This window comes from Triticum dicoccoides, chromosome 1B (assembly GCF_002162155.2).
Source record: "Triticum dicoccoides isolate Atlit2015 ecotype Zavitan chromosome 1B, WEW_v2.0, whole genome shotgun sequence".
In the NCBI taxonomy this organism is placed as follows: domain Eukaryota; kingdom Viridiplantae; phylum Streptophyta; class Magnoliopsida; order Poales; family Poaceae; genus Triticum; species Triticum dicoccoides.
Genome location: NC_041381.1, coordinates 324,502,463 through 324,515,882, shown reverse-complemented (window position 1 = coordinate 324,515,882; position 13,420 = coordinate 324,502,463). Strand labels below are relative to the sequence as shown.

The window sequence follows — 13,420 nt, the reverse complement described above, 5'->3', positions numbered from 1 at the left end:
CCATCGTCCACCGCCATGGTGCTCTCAGCGCGGCCTGGTCAACGTGGTCAACGAACTACATCCATCGGATGTGGACTGTACGTGGAGAGGCTGACAGCTGGGTCCACGGCCGCACAAAAGGAAATGCCTCCTTATTACGCGCAAAATAATGATTCCTCCACCTAATAGCTAGGACCCACCGGAAGGGCCTCTGTATCACGAAAAAAATGTTCCCCCCACTCACAGGTCAGACCCACCAGCTATATCTTCACACGCGAGGAAGTGCCTCCTTATTACGCACAAAAAATGAACACGCCCTGCTAGCTGGGACCCACCATAGTGGGAGGCTGACTTGTGGGCCAACTAAGTTGACGGAGATGGAGGGCTTTGTCAACTTAGTCAATATGAACGATTCTAGCTCCAGTGTCCGTACGATGTCCATCCAACGGCCGTAGTGCTTCTTCAACCTCTGGTCTTCTTGCTCCAGCCGCCCAAACTAGGGCCGGTCGTGTCGCGTGCTCCTGCCTCCCATGGCCGGCTGTGATGTCGCGGAGGCCTCATCGCCCCCTACTACTCCCACCGCTGGCTAGGCCATCCCTCTACTCACCCACACCCCCTGTTATTCTGCAGCAATGGCAGCCTCACACCGCAGCCCAACCAATGAACCCTCGTACTCCTCTCCGCGTGGGCTTCCACTGTCGCGTCCTCCCCGGCTCCGCGTCGTCCCCTTCCTAGGCCTCGCCGTCGTCCACTGCCCTGGTGCTCTCGGCACATCATGACCAAGGAACGACTTCCATTGAAGAGTACTGTACGTGGAGAGACTGACAACTGGGTCCACGACTGCCGCAAGGAAGTGCCTCCTTATTATGCGCAAAATAATTATTCCTCCACCTGATAGCAGGGACCCACCGAACGGGCCACAATATTTCATAAAAAAATGTTTCCCCCTGACTGCTAGGACCCACCAGCTACATCTTCGCACGTAAGGAAGTGTGTCCGGGCAAAAAAAACGATTCGCCCCCTGACTGCTGGGACCCACCAGCTACATCTTCACACGCAAGAAAGTGCCTGACAGTCGGGACCCACCTAATCGAAGCGTACATAGTATTGTCATTCTGGTCGCGAATATGTACGTACATACTGGTTGATGTAGAGACGCGCACGTGTCGTAGTAGAGGCGCGCACGTAGCATGTACACGTACGTACAATGGCCAGGGTGCAAGAAAGTAAATACGGCCACGTACGTACATACGGGCGGGGTCTCGAACTCCTACTCGCGCATACGTACGGCTAGGGCTCGTGTACATGGCTGGGTCGGAACGGAGAAACTGCGTCGTCGTCGTGTTCATGGAGAGGCAACGGAACGCGCCGTGTTCATCGCGAGGCAACGAAATGTGTTCATCGGGAGGCAACAAAATGCGTGGGAGCCAACCGGCTTGGAGGCGATGTAAACGAGGCCTGGTGTAGTGCAGAACAGAGAAAACGGCCTTGTGTTCAACCGGCCACATTCGAAACGGGATCATGTTCATTCAGAGTGGTCTGGCGTACCGCAAAACGGAAGAAACGGACTTGTGTTGGACCTCCTATGGTCAAAAGGGGTCCTGTTGATCGGGAGGGGTGTGGCGTACCGCAAAAGGGATGAAACGGACTTGTGTTGGAGAGCTACGGTCGAAACGGCGGTCCTGTTCATTGGGAGGGGTGTGGCGTACCGCAAAACGGGACTCCACGGGATACTGTTCATCTCCACTGCCGACCTCCTCCAGCCTCCACGGGCTACTGTTCATCCACCATCGACCTCCTCCAGCCTCCACCTGCGACTGTTCATCCACGGGCTCCTGTTCATCCAGCCTCCACCGCGCGCTACTCCACCGGCTCATGTTCAACCACCCCTCTCCACGGGCTCCTGTTCAACCACCCCTCCACGGGCTACTGTTCGTCCACCCCTCCACCGTCTACTGTTCATCCAGCCCTCCATGGGGTCGTCCCGTTCATCCAGCCCTCCACGGGGTCTTGTTCATCCAGCCCCAACCGTCTCGATCGATCGGGGTCCTGTTCATCCAGAGGCAACACCACGGGGTCCTATTCATCCACCCCCACCGCTTACTGTTCATCCAAACGCCCCCTTCCCCCCCGCAACGCTCACTGTTCATCCAGAGGCAGCATTGATCGGCTTCAGTTAGCAGCAATAGTGAAGGAATCGCTCGACCAGGTTCAGTTAACACTCATTGATCGATCGCTCAGGTTCTGTAACGCGTAGCCTGCAGTGCAATTGCTCGGGTTCAGTTAGAACCCAACGCCTTGCTCGAGTTCAGTTAGAGCCCAACGCCTCGCACACACGTGCGTACGTGTATGAGAGAAACGCGCATCGCTTGGCCCCCGACCACCCATCGTAACCGGGAACTCGCCAAAATTTTCCTCGCCCTTGCTTCTACCACGGTTTTTTCCGTCATGGACGACCCAAATAATATCATGCAGCTGCGTCTCCGGCCCGCCCAGGACGAAAAGCCCGTTTTCTGTCATGATTTCTTGTCATAGAAGTAGGAGCCCACCACATCTATGATGATACCAGGTTTTGTCACAAATATCGTCATAGAAGTGTCATAAGTATGACAGAAAAAAATTCGTTCGACCCAAAATGTCACGGATGTGTCTTTTTTTTGTAGTGTAGGCTTACGGTAAGTAGATTAGATAGTTTGAAAGGCAAGCGATGTTGTCAATTGGGTATGTACGAAACAAAACATGGATAGCATAATTGGATTAGTGAGAGCAATGTTGAGCGAGTAATCAGAAAGTGCAGGGTTCATAGAGTAATCACAAAGTGCAAGGCTCATAATAGGCTTCCATTTCCTATTTCTACAATCAGAAGATACACATATGCACTACATGTTGATACACATATACACATAGCTGGTTCAAGGAAGAACTACATCAATTACAATATCATGCTTCAAGGATTTAATGTAATGAACAGGAAGCAACCAATGAGAACTTGTCCAACAACTTGAATATAGCATATAGAAAAACCAAAAAAAAACAATTAGCTATTTAAGACAACAACTAGTAGAAGGCCAGATCATGTACTACTTCAGCAATACAGTAACCTATGTAACCATGCATCATACAAACACGCGCCATGTTGATACAGAATTACTGAAAGGAGGGAGAACTTGTTTGTCCAAAAGAAGAATCAATGATGAAGCAACTGTAAATTGTGGAAGTTGCAGAAGATGGAGAACACACGAATTAATCTATTTGATATAAATCCTTCATGGTGTCATGTATTAAGTATGACCCAATGAAATGATATAATGTGTATTACCATACATACAGGGAAGTAGACTTACCAGTGAACGAATGAAGAAGTAAGGCTTTACGGACCAACATTATATTTGCTGGTTCATATACTCTAATTTCTGAAATATAAAAGCATAAACTTCAGTGGAAAGCAGCAAGGTAAAGGAGTACATTAGTATATCTGCATATGACTATTTTTTTTAGAACGAAGGCTCAAGAAGAGCCCGGCTTTGAATTAACAAAGCCATCAACCGGCCAGGAGTACAACAAGAACACCACACCACATCGGCCAAACGATACAAGGGGGCTGCAAGAACAGCTTACAACGCTACTCCTACAACCAGCAAACAGAAGATTAACTATGAAGAACTGCCAGTTGAGGATAAGCCCCACTACAACAAGGTACCAATATGACTACAAGTGCAGCCTCGAGGAACACCGGCAAGGAATCGAACACAGGGCGGAAACCAACAGATGAGATGACCCAACGCCTGCCCTCTCTAACATCGAAAGGGATCCCTTCCCCTCGCCTAGGCTCGAAGGCGTCGCACCGTCGAATGAAGAGATGCTCACCCGAGAGCTTGAGCAAAGGTTGGTCTCGAGACTGGGCCCGCCATGGAGCACGACCACAGGTCGGAGCACACACAACAGCAACACCGCAGACACCGAAGGCGGCCAATCGTAGAGGGTAAGCCGCCGGAAGAGTTGTCGAAGTGAAGGAGCTACCGAGCCACAGGGACTCGATAGACACCAGCCGCCCACCTACCAGCTGCTGCACGCAACCCCAAAGCACCAATCTTCCCTAGGCGGCGCCTCCAAGGAGGACACGACGCACCTGGCGCCGCCGCCGCCCATCCAACAGGGATTCGAGCTTTCGCCCGGGAACATTGGCTGGGGTGTGGAGAGGAGCCCACAACGGCGACTCCAGGGAGTAGAACGACGCCAAAACGCGCCGCCGCCGCCGTGCTGGAGAAGACCAAACAGGGGTTTCCCCCGGGCTCGACCCACACCACCAGTTTGGGGTGCACCCCACCGGCACCGGATCCTGCGGCCAGAGGCCCCAAATCGAACGAGCCAGCGGAGGCAGAGAGCAGAGAGGGGAGCCTGACCCTCAGATCTGGAGCGGAGGGAGGATGACCTCGCCGCCCCACGGCCGCAATCCGCCTGCTCCTCGCCGCCCAAGCAGCCGAGGAAGCCGGCACGCACCACCCGCGCACGCCGCCAGCCGGAGACGGCGCCGCCTCGCCGCCAAGGGCCGCCGCCCTGGATCCGGAGTCCTTCTCGAGAGAGAAGCGACGGAGACCTCGCCGCCACCGTCATCGGCAGCCGCACAGGCGCTGCCCGGTGACCGCCTCGGGTGACGGCAAGGGAGGGAGGAAGGATGGAGAGGGGCGGCGCCGGGAAACCCTAGGCGCCCTCGAGCCGCCCTGGGGAGGGCAGCGCGAGGGAGGGGGGGGCCTCCCACGCTTTTCACCTCTGCATATGACTATTTCATTATATCATATCGTAGAAATTAAGAACAATATAAAAGTATAAATTTGTTCAGAAGTAGGGGGTGGGTTATCTATAGCACATATGAAACCAATATCAGTTTAGGCACAAGTTTCAGGTAAGCATGATACTAAGTAAAAAAAACTAACCGCCATCATGAGCAAGGTCCATCTCGGGACTCAGAAAAATATAATGCAACTTTTGTAGCAGAAACATATACACATAGAAATAAACATGAGTGGATCCTTCTATCAAAGTTCACAAAAAAAAGAAAATGAACTCAATATGTTACTGATTAGAGTTATTTCTCAGTTCAGATAAAAAAGATAGAACCACTAATTGTTTACGCACAACAGAATTATGGCTCAGTTCAGATAAAAAATAAATAGCTACTGATTGTTTCCATATAGCAGAATTATGGCTTGCATTTGATGATCCTAACACAAGTATAAAACAAACCAATTAAACACTAATGCAATGTCTTTTCTATTTGACACCCATTTTTTGTTATAAATGATATGACATGCACCTAGAGCCTCAGGATAAGTATAGATCAGGTAGAGTACCAGAGAGAGAGAGAGAGAGAGAGAGAGAGAGAGAGAGAAGCAAACCAATGTCAAGCAGCCGCTATTCGATTTGCTAACTACAAGACAAAGGTAAAACCAGGGTAAGACCTCATGTATACCTGTTAGTGCATCGGACACCAACGATGTGCAGCTAACTCTTCAAAAACCCATTGGGTCCTTGGCGAGCACACACTTCTCTAAATGCTCATCTTTTAACAAGGTTATCTGCTTTAACATTGCAAGTCGACCTGCAATCACAAAAGCAAAGCATCGGCGTTAGAATAGGAGGAGGAAGTAAATGTTTGATCTTACAGATAGAGGGCATGCACACATTTATATGGTCTGTAGGACAGGGAAAGATCAGTAGTGAAATACATGCATGTAACTAAATCAGAGGAGACTTGAACTTTTAAATCCTAATTCAATGGCACACACACACACGTCCACACACATACACATCTTTGTCATGAACAGGATACGGAAAATTAAAACAAATATATTAGTAAAGAGGGGCAAAGGATAACCATCTACATTTAAGCGTTGCTTGTTAATTAGGCAATTTAAGAATCAGCCTCCTGTAAGGCAATAAGTACCACTGAGCTACAGAAGGAACAATATTTTCCTTTTTATAGAACCAGAGAAATAGTGGACCAATTGGCTGGAGATGAAAAGGAGCACGCCAAACTTTTAAGTAATAGAACTGAGTGAAGAATGCATACATTTATTCAATAGATACAGAATCAAGGATACATTGGATTTGAGGCCACAAAGCAAACCTTAAGTAAACATGAAACAAAGACATAATAGACCAAAGCAAATCTCGACACGGGTATAACCGGCAAGACTCTTGACATGAAATGAACGCCCAAAACTGGCATGTCACATGAGAGGAAATAAAACGACAGTTTTTTGTCCCAACTCCTATTTGTTATCACCTCAAATGCCAAATAAGTCATAGCCAAGAAAGAAAACATTAAGTGGCTAGAGAATATACAGAGCTCTCTAATAGGACAGAATTAGTGTAATCGGCAAGGTACTGCCACTCTCTTCAATATGAAAGAAGAATAAATAAATCGTATATGTGCACTGCCCTAGTTCTGTTCTTAAGAAATGTTAATACACATTCTAGTGGAAGAGGAAGGAAAAACTAAATGTAGGCTTAAGAAATATTGTTATCTTATTATCATCACTTTTGTCAAATTCTTCAGATGGTTTAAACTTAATAGGTGCTTCAATAGTATGCACACAACGGGACCAATTCAGTCATTATAGCAAGAATCACACACACAAAAAGAAGTGGAAACTCCCTCAAGCAATCGCCCAAAGTCAGATTTGGAATCTAATAGGACAAAATAAAGAAACTTATAAGAAAGTTATTGAATCGGGACCTGAAAGGACATAGCAGAACAAAAATCTCTGATGGACTCTAATACCATATATTCTTTTATTGATTTGATTGATAGGATGCACTTGACTGTAAGTAAATTGGATTAGATGATATGCCTAGCAAATAACCTAAAGGGCCATAGATCTATCTTTTAAGATGGTTAGTATAGGTGAGCTCGCTGATTCTATGGCCATCATCATCAACATTATGTTATAGCAAAAGATATATTTCTCCATGAATTAAGAATATATATGTGAATGAGATATATATATATTGCATAAGAAAGTCAGATAACTGTGAGATGTAACATAATGTACATGTAAGTGATCCATGACTGCAGCTAAATTTCATAAGAAAAAAAGGACACTATTGAGTAGGCAATGAAGCACTAATATTACAGAGTAATCTTTCCTTGAAGCCGCACACCATGTAGGCATAGATAAATAAGACCGGGGATTAAATCAAAAGAAATTGGATGGGAGAGAGAGAGAGAGAGAGAGAGAGAGAGAGAATTGGAACCTCTTCCATCTTTCTATATGTTGAATCTCCATAGCCATGGTAGTTTTTATGATTTCCGTCGCCCCTTCCGAAAGTAGCTCAACCAATTATCTCATCAATCATTGCCGACAACTCCTCGTAAAGCTGAAACTACAAATGGGTTCTGCCTTTTTGCCTTGAGCTCACACCGACATTAGTACCTGCAAAACAGCTCATATACAATCCAGTGTCAAGGCGAAGACAAAGAAAAGAAAAATTAAAGAAAAGGAGATAGCTAGAACCCAAGGAGCAGCTAACCAAAACTGAAATAAGAGGTAGAAAAGAAGACAAAGTCCAAGCTAAAATAATCCTGATAAGATCCACGATGCAGTCCAACACCTCAACCAAATCCAAGTGGCACCAAACATGATTTACGAAGTATGAAACCAATTGTTTATTGTCCTTTCAAGACCAGTTGCAATAACAATAGTTTGATAGCTTAAATGGCAGGTCGTAATCAAATAAGCTGATTTTTATGATCAAGTGTATGATGAGAGGAATATGAAATTAATGGATGGCTTTGGTACCCGGATGCGGTGTTGTTTATTGTTTTTGTTGTAGACAGTTAAGACGTAAACCATCAGTAGGAGAACAAATGAGCAAAGAAAATAATTAGAGCGCAATACCAAAGGGCATGGACATTGTTGCAGATTGGTAATCAGAATGTCAAACACTAAAATAAGTTAGTTTCTTTGCTTTAGCTGTACTTGAAAGAACAGACCTCCCAAGGAGCAAACGATCATACTATGCCTGTCAGTGACAGCAAATAATATATTCAGACCTCCTAAAGACGCGACTACCTACACATACTTGATCTGAAACATTCACAGTTTGTACTTTCAGTGTTCACACTTCAATTGTTCAGGAAAAAATCATTCCAGTGTCCCTGACACACGCTAAATCTTGTCATGCAGATAATTAGATGCAAATGCCATGAAAATTATCAAAGGCACAGTAGAAGAGAGAACCAGTTACTTGGATTAGGATATAAACATGCGCCAAAGCAGAGCATAACTTCATAAATGTGATCATTTTCAATATAGATGGCACCATCAAGCTGTTGGCCACCTGCATCTATCAGTTCACATGTCAGAATGACAAGTAGACTGAATGTGTTTAGTGGATGACTTCTGGTTCAGGGAGAAGTTGCTAGGTGAACATGTGATGTACCATTTTATTGGAAGAATCACCATCGTAGATCGTGGCTTCATCCCTGATCTGCTCCTGCTCATCTTTCTGCGGGTTGTTGCTTCACATTTGGGAACGCTGCCTCGTTTTGGGCCTGTAAAAATCAGAGCAGAAAACCATGAATCTGAAACATTCAGAAAAAGTCCTAGCAAGAACAATGGTTTTCCAGTGTAAACTTTAGGCATGTAATTAATCAGTCTGCACTTCCTTCCGTCGTAAGACATGGTAGAATACGGCGCCTCCTTGTAGGCCACGTGCTGAAGAACTTCAATGCAAACTTGTGTGGATTTTAAACCAAGTCAGGAACGAGCAGCAGTGTCTCCTCCATGCAAGAACCGTCGTGAGAGAGAGGGAGGGAGAACGGGGAGGGTAGTAGTACCGGGAGTGAGCTGCTGCTGGGTGTCGTCGGGGACGAAGGCGCTGCCGTGGAGGAGCGGGTCGGCGTCATCGATTTTCGTCCGCTACCTCTCCCACTGGCACCAAGGAGGAGAGCGAGGCTATCTTGGGAGCGGAGAAGGCGGCGGCGGCAAATCCAGAAAACATAGAAGAGGACGGAGTGAGGACGGCAAAGAGGCGAGGCAGATGGTGAAGCGGAATGGCTGCTCACCGGGGAGCTCCTGGTCGCTGGGCTGCACGGCGGCCTCTGCGGCTGTCGTGGTTCTAAGTCTGACAGTAGAATGGGGGTAAGTATGGAAAGGCAAGGTCCTAGCTATAGAGTAATTGTACACACGGGTGTTTAGCGAGTTCAGGCCCTTCTCGAAGGAAGTAACAGCCCTACGTCTCGGAGCCCGGAGGCGGTCGACTGATCTCTGTGTATATGAGTTACAGGGTGCCAACCCCTCTACCAGTGGAGGGGGGTGGCTTATATAGAGGACGCCAGGACCCCAGCCAGCCCACGTAGAGGAGGGTTAAAGTACATTAAGGCTGAGCATTACTGGTAACGCCCTACATAAAGTGTCATCATGACCATTAAGACTATTCAATTACAGACCGTTTGGATGCAGAGTAGATCCTGAACTTCTGATGGTCGAGTGCATCTTCATGGTCGAGTGTCTTCTAGCCAGTCGAGTGGAACTTCTCTTGGTCGACTGGAAGGTAGCTTCGCATGATGATGTCCTTGGGCATGGTATCCTAGATAGGTGCATGACCCTACCCTAGGTACATAACCTCATCATTAGCCCTCGAATGGATCGAGGTTCGAGTGAGGAAGGAGTTGACGATTTTCTCCGACTTGTTTACTGTACTTTGATTATGTCGTATCTTGGATCGGCGACTCTTCTTTCGGCGTTGGCGTCGACTTTTACTTCACTCGCCTTGATCCATTCTTATCTTTCGTCGAGTGAACTTTTGAACTTTGGTGAATTTCCGAGCGACGGATCGCGGGAAGGATATCGTCTGACAGATTGATCTGCTGTTAGCGGATTTTGCGGGATCTGAAATTTGGGAAGCGCGTGAAGCGGGGCGATCCGCGGCAATCGGGCGGGATAAGGCATGGACGCCTCGATTTCCGCGCCGCCTTTTTCGCCACGTATCGTACATGTGCGACTGTTTCGGGATGTGACAGATCTGCTCGGACCCACTCGTCAGCCACTCGGAAGCGCCCTTATATAAAGCGTCGGGGGTGAGTTTTTGAACAGTGCCTCCCCATTCTCCTCTCTTCCCTCTCTGCCTCCACCCACGGCACCTGCTCTTACCTCCGCCTTATCCACCTCTCGAGCGCTTCGCCGGCGATAATGGTGAAGGAGAAGACGGCGGCTCTAGAGCGCGCGAAGAAGGCGACGGCGACGAGGCAAGCGAAGGGCAGACCGTCCAGTCGGGGCGGATCTTCGTCGAGGTCCCGCCTGCCGAAGGGTTGGGTCCAAGGGGATTGGATCCGCTCGACCATCACTGAGAGGGACCTCGACGACCTGGCCAATGAGGGACTGATCCCTCACGGGTCAGCGAGGCTCCCGGGGTCCGAGTGTCAACCGCAGCCGCAGGAGGGTGAGTGCGTTCTCTTAGCCACTCACGTAGATCGTGGTTTTTCTCTGCCGCCGAGTGTGTTCTTCCGTGGGTTTCTGAATTTCTTTGGGGCGCAACTCCACCATTTCAATCCCAATTCCATCGCCTATCTTGCTGCCTTTGTGTCCATGTGCGAGAACTTCCTGGGTTGTCGACCGCACTGGGGTCGCTTCAAACACATATTCACCTGTCGGTCGCAGACAGTAAAAAAGGCGAGTCCGGGTGATGATAGGACCAAGGTTATACAGATGTGCGGGGGTCTTGGGATTCAGTTGAGAAACAAGAGCACTTTCCCGACCATGACCCTTCCTGAGTCGGTCAGAGGGTGGCAGTCGACTTGGTTCTATTGCCAAGACCAGTCGACGCCAGGGTAGTCGACTGGTCTCCCTCCGTTCTCCATGGACCGAGTGGACAAACCATCTTCTCTGAAGGTGCTTCCTGAGGAGAAAGCCGAGGTAAAAATGTTGGTGGAGCGCATGGTCCAACTCGTTCGGGACGGAGTGACGGGCATGGATCTTCTGGAAGTCTTCCTTAGGGGGCGCATCCAACCACTCCAGTACCGAGGCCACCCGATGTGGCTGTACTGCGGTACCGAAGACACCACTCGGGTCCATCCAGAGGCAGTCGACGACGCCACGCTGGAGAGGTGGGTGACCGCCATCACAGGGAACAAGGACAACCCTCGAGGAGCGAGGAGGATCCCGCCACTCGACTGTACCTATACGCCGGACAAGGTATGGCCGCTTATCTCCGAGTGTAATTTTGTTTTATCCATCCTGCTTTGCTGTGAACTGATCGAGTGATCTTCATTTTGCTTTGTTGCTTGTCTGACAGGCCACCACTGAATTGTACTCGATGCCCAATGGGACGCAGACGCCGACTGAGGAGGAGGAAGGAAGCGAGGGCGAAAGCCCGGAGGAGTGGGATTCGGATGCTGACGACAACGACGAGGGTGACGACTCTGGTGAGGAGGAAGAAGAGGAGGAGGAGGAGGAAGTTGCACCTCCCCGATCGGAAAGACGCTCGAAGCTTGTCCATGATCCAGCGACTGAGCGGGGTAAGGGGGTCGCAACCGCTTCCCAGTCGACCAAGCGCCCTCGGACCACTTCTCCGGCGCCGACTGAGAAGGCTCCGAAGCAATCTCGAGTGGCACCGTCGAAGCCTGCAAAGGTCTTGCCAAAGATGAAGATGGTGATCCCCACTATCTCAGGGTAATGGTAGTTTTGAGCTTTCTCTGTTTCATGAACTTGTTCTTGGTCGACTCATGGGCCAATCGACTGACTTTTGGAACTGCAGCGCTGCTACTTCTGATACTTCGGCCAAGGCTGAAGACCACAAGATGGAGGATGCTGCTACCTCGCAATCTGGTATGATTCTTGTGATGCCGTTTTCAGTCGATTGACTTATTGTCTCTAATTTTGATTCTTTCTGCAGCTTCATCTAACATTGTTATTGACCTTCCTGATGACGACGACGAAGAGCTACCGAGGCAAAGGAGGAGCAAGAAAACGCCTGCTGGCAAGGCGAATCGAGATGTGCCAGCACCCGAGACGTTGGTCGTGGAGGGAGACAATGTCACTCGACCCACCATAACCTTCGCGGTGCCGTTGATGAGTGCTCGCCCTTCGTCATTGAGTGCTGCTCAACCCTCGCTTTTCTCCACCTACCCCGTTCCAGAAGACCAAGCCAGTGCTGCTAGAGAAGCGATACGCCAAGTGGGGGTCATGATGGAGCAAGTGAAGGCAATTCGAGAAGCCAGCCAGGCAGCCTATGACGCCAGTTCGGCACTCCAGAGTAATGTTCAGGTCAGTCGGTCACTGCTTGTTCTTCTTTCTGAAATTCCTAGAGTCTATCCTACACCCACTGGGTGTGTGTCGATTGAAATTTCGGGTTAGTGGGGGCATGTTGAGTGCACCCACTGGGTGTAGTCCCCAAGGCTATGGTGGACTGCTGGCAGTCGACCATAGTCTTTATGCTTTTGAGTTTTTCTTTACTCGACAAGGTCGAATAGATTCATAAACCGGTGGGGGCACGCTGAGTGCACCCACTGGGTGTAGTCCCCGAGACTGTGGTCAACTGCTGGCAATCGACTATAGTCTAAAGAACATTGCCTCATTTTTTTTGTTGGTCGACTGGTTGACTCTTGATGAAACTAGTGGGGGCACGCTGAGTGCACCCACTGGGTGTAGTCCCCGAGACTATGGTCGAATGTTTGCATTTGGCCGTAGTCTTAGAAACGCTATGATTTTTCCTTACTCACTCGGAAGTGAATTGTCTTTGACGTCTGCCGATTGGTTCTTCGTAGAAATCCTGTGACCTTGCGGCTCGTTATACTGAGTTGGAGAACAAACACATTCAGCTCGAGCTCGATCTGAAACTGGCCCAAGAGAACTTGACGAAGGCGAAGGAGGAAGCTAAAGGTATGATTGGTGAGGCCTTTGACGACTGCCTTTGCCTCTCACTTGTTTCCGAATCTAATCTCACTGTAACTTTGTAGGCAAAGTGAGGGATGCCCTAAAGAAACAAGAGCTTGACTTGGCTGAAATGTAAAATATTGCTTTAGAGAAGACCAGGCTAGCGGATGAGAAGCTGGCTTCAGCGACTAAGCTTGAAGAAGAAAACACCACTCTGAAAGCTGCTCTCGATGCTGCCAACCAGGAGGTCACTCGACTGAAAAGCGACAAGACCACCCTGAACGACAGGGCTAGTGAGTTTAAGAGAAAGAAGAATGATCTAGAGGCTTATCTGGGTGGACTTGCCAAGAAGTTGTTCCTCATGCTTGAAGGTAATCCTTTGTATCAAACAAATATTTCAATTGTAACCTCTGACTGTTTGTCTTGACTCGGTGGTCGTGCTTGCAGAATTTTGTCAGAACTTTGAAGAGGAGACTGGTCGACTGGAAGTAAACCTGGACCCCATCAACTCTCCTGTGAAAGATGAAGTCGCCATGAACATGCTCCGACTTGAATCTCGTGTT

General features: G+C 48.7%; 1 long non-coding RNA gene across 2 annotated transcripts; it reads right to left on the bottom strand.

The window, feature by feature from the left end:
• Positions 1-2,803: 2,803 nt before the first annotated feature.
• Positions 2,804-9,107, bottom strand: LOC119333000. Of its 2 annotated transcripts, XR_005161156.1 has the most exons (8): positions 9,050-9,107; positions 8,822-8,943; positions 8,425-8,536; positions 8,230-8,328; positions 7,237-7,415; positions 5,450-5,578; positions 3,324-3,392; positions 2,804-3,181 (listed from the first exon to the last, which is right to left on the bottom strand). It is a non-coding gene; the product is annotated as an uncharacterized LOC119333000 (long non-coding RNA). The 2 variants fall into 2 exon arrangements; XR_005161155.1 differs by lacking the exon at positions 9,050-9,107 and having other exon boundaries at positions 8,822-9,042.
• Positions 9,108-13,420: the final 4,313 nt, after the last annotated feature.